The sequence below is a fragment of the Triticum dicoccoides genome, chromosome 4A (genome assembly GCF_002162155.2).
Source record: "Triticum dicoccoides isolate Atlit2015 ecotype Zavitan chromosome 4A, WEW_v2.0, whole genome shotgun sequence".
Classification (NCBI taxonomy): Eukaryota; Viridiplantae; Streptophyta; class Magnoliopsida; order Poales; family Poaceae; genus Triticum; species Triticum dicoccoides.
The window spans coordinates 725,266,812-725,270,469 of NC_041386.1; positions in this window are offsets into that span (position 1 = coordinate 725,266,812).

A 3,658-nucleotide genomic window follows, 5' to 3' on the forward strand; every position below is an offset into this window, starting at 1 on the left:
TGTTTGGACGAGGCACGGAGAAATAGGGGTTATGATGGAAGACGGCGAGGAAGAAGAGTACGATGACAACTATGTGCCCCCTGAATACGGTGATGCTACTGAACATCAAGATGCACCAGACGATGTGCACGATGGTGCTGCAACGGGCGAAGCTGCTGAAGATCAAGAGGAACCAGACGATGTGCCCGATGATGATGATCTCCGCCGGGTCATTGTCGATGCAAGGACACAATGCGAAAGTCAAAAGGAGAAGCTGAAGTTCGATCGCATGTTAGAGGATCACAAAAAGGGGTTGTACCCCAATTGCGAAGATGGAAACACAAAGCTCGGTACCGTACTCGAATTGCTGGAGTGGAAGGCAGAGAATGCTGTGCCTGATAAAGGATTTGAGAAGCTGCTGAAAATAATGAAGAAGAAGCTTCCAAAGGATAACGAATTGCCCGACAGTACATACGCAGCAAAGAAGGTCGTATGCCCTCTAGGATTGGAGGTGGAGAAGATACATGCATGCCCTAATGACTGCATCCTCTACTGCGGTGCCTACAAGGATCTGAACGCATGCCCGGTATGCGGTGCATTGCGGTATAAGATCAGACAAGATGACCCTGGTGATGTTGACGGCGAGCCTCCCAGGAAGAGGGTTCCTGCGAAGGTGATGTGGTATGCTCCTACCACGGTTGAAACGTTTGTTCAGAAACGGAGAGCATGCCAAGTTGATGCGATGGCACAGTGAGGACCGTAAGAAAGACGGGAAGTTGAGAGCACCCGCTGACGGGTCGCAGTGGAGAAAAATTGAGAGAAAGTACTCGGATGAGTTTGCAAAGGACCCAAGGAACGTATGGTTTGCTTTAAGCGCGGATGGCATTAATCCTTTCGGGGAGCAGAGCAGCAATCACAGCACCTGGCCCGTGACTCTATGTATGTATAACCTTCCTCCTTGGATGTGCATGAAGCGGAAGTTCATTATGATGCCAGTTCTCATCCAAGGCCCTAAGCAACCCGGCAACGACAGTGATGTGTACCTAAGGCCATTAGTTGAAGAACTTTTACAGCTGTGGAATGGAAACGGTGTACGTACGTGGGATGAGCACAAAAAGGAGGAATTTGACCTAAAGGCATTGTTGTTCGTGACCATCAACGATTGGCCCGCTCTCAGTAACCTTTCAGGACAGACAAACAAGGCATACCACGCATGCACGCACTGTTTACTTGACACCGATAGTATATACCTAGGAAGCTGCAGGAAGAATGTGTACCTGGGCCATCGTCGATTTCTTCCGACCAACCATCAATGTCGAAAGAAAGGCAAGCATTTCAAAGGCGAGGCAGATCACTGGAAGAAGCCCGCCATGCGTACCGGTGATCACGTACTTGCTATGGTCAATGATTTACACGTAATCTTTGGAAAGGGTCCCGGCGGACTAGCTGTTCCAAATGACGCTGAGAATCACGCACCCATGTGGAAGATGAAGTCTATATTTTGGGACCTACCCTACTGGAAAGACCTAGAGGTCCGCTCTTCGATCGACGTGATGCACGTGACGAAGAACCTTTGCGTGAACCTGCTAGGCTTCTTGGGCGTGTATGGGAAGACAAAAGATACACCTGAGACACGAGAGGACCTGCAACGCTTGCACGAAAAAGAGGGCATGCCTCCGAAGCAGTATGAAGGTCCTGCCAGCTACGCTCTTACGAAAGAAGAGAAAGAAATATTCTTTCAATGCCTGCTCAGAATGAAGGTCCCGACTGGCTTCTCGTCGAATATAAAGGGAATAATAAATATGACAGAGAAAAAGTTCCAGAACCTATAGTCTCATGACTGCCACGTGATTATGACGCAACTGCTTCCGGTTGCATTGAGGGGGCTTCTACCGGAAAACGTCCGATTAGCCATTGTGAAGCTATGTGCATTCCTCAATGCAATATCTCAGAAGGTAATCGATCCAGAAATCGTACCAACGCTAAGGAGTGATGTGGCGCAATGTCTTGTCAGTTTCGAGCTAGTGTTCCCACCATCCTTCTTCAATATCATGACGCACGTCCTAGTTCATCTAGTCGACGAGATTGTCATTCTGGGGCCCGTATTTTTACACAATATGTACCCATTTGAGAGGTTCATGGGAGTCCTAAAGAAATATGTTCGTAACCGCGCTAGGCCAGAAGGAAGCATCTCCATGGGCCATCAAACAGAGGATGTCATCGGGTTTTGTGTTGACTTCATTCCTGGCCTTAAGAAGATAGGTCTCCCTAAATCGCGGTATGAGGGGAGACTGACTGGAAAAGGCACGCTTGGAAGGGACTCAATAATATGTAGGGACGGATATTCTTGGTCTCAAGCACACTACACAGTTCTACAGAACTCTACCTTGGTGACCCCGTATGTCGATGAACACAAGAACAGTCTGCGCTCCAAACACCCGGAGCAGTGCGACGACTGGATTATATGTGAACACATCAGGACTTTCAGCAGTTGGTTGGAAACACGTCTCAGAGGTGAGAGCACTGTTTGTGATGAGCTGTACTTGTTGTCCAGGGGACCATCTTCGATTGTAATGATTTGGAAAGGATACAAGATAAATGGGAATACATTTTACACGATTGACCAAGATGAAAAGAGCACCAACCAAAACAGCGGTGTCCGCTTTGATGCAGCAACCGACAATGGAAATGACACATATTATGGTTACATAGTAGACATATGGGAACTTGACTACGGAGTAGATTTTAAGGTCCCTTTGTTTAAGTGCAAGTGGGTCAATCTGTCAGGAGGCGGGGTACAGGTAGACCCACAGTACGGAATGACAACAGTGGATCTGAAAAATCTTGGGTACACTAACGAACCGTTCGTCCTAGCCAATGATGTGGCACATGTTATCTATGTGAAGGACATGTCTACCAGACCGAGGAAAAGAAAAGATAAGGAAGCGAATACATCATACAATGAGCCAAAGCGCCACATAGTTCTTTCAGGAAAAGGGGACATCCTGGGAGTGGAGGGCAAGACAGACATGTCTGAAGAGTATGAAAAGTTTCATGAAATTCCCCCCTTCAAAGTCAAGGCTGACCCAAGCATCCTGATAAACGATGAAGATTATCCATGGTTACGGCGCAATAAGCAAACGACACAAGCGAAGAAAAAGTGAAGACTTTCTCCCGCAACTATTATATATGATGATACCATGCCAACTTTGTAACAGACGAGTATGATACCATTGTCCGTTTTGTACATGCACATGCTATGCCAACTTTTTCAGAGTTCATTTGAAAACTATGAATTTGAAAACCTCGCCAACCGAAGGGCGCTCACACCGGTTTATAAGCCCGTCCCTCTACACGCCTTGTTGAGCTCACAAACTTGTGATTCACACAAATTTTAAAGAAAACTAATGGCACAAACAAAAAGTTTACAATTTTGCTGACCTAAAAGCAAAAAGAATTAAAAAAAAAGCAAAAAACCAAAAGAAAATAATTAATGCAGAAAACAAAACAAAAACACTGGAAAAAAATAAAAATAGCAACAATAAGTATTTTATTGTAAGTAGAAACAAAATAAAATGAATAAAGCAACAAAGAAAACAAAAAAAGTGTTTTCAAATTTGAAAACTAATGGCACTAACAGAAAGTTTATAATTTTTCTAAAACTAAAAGCAAAAAGAAT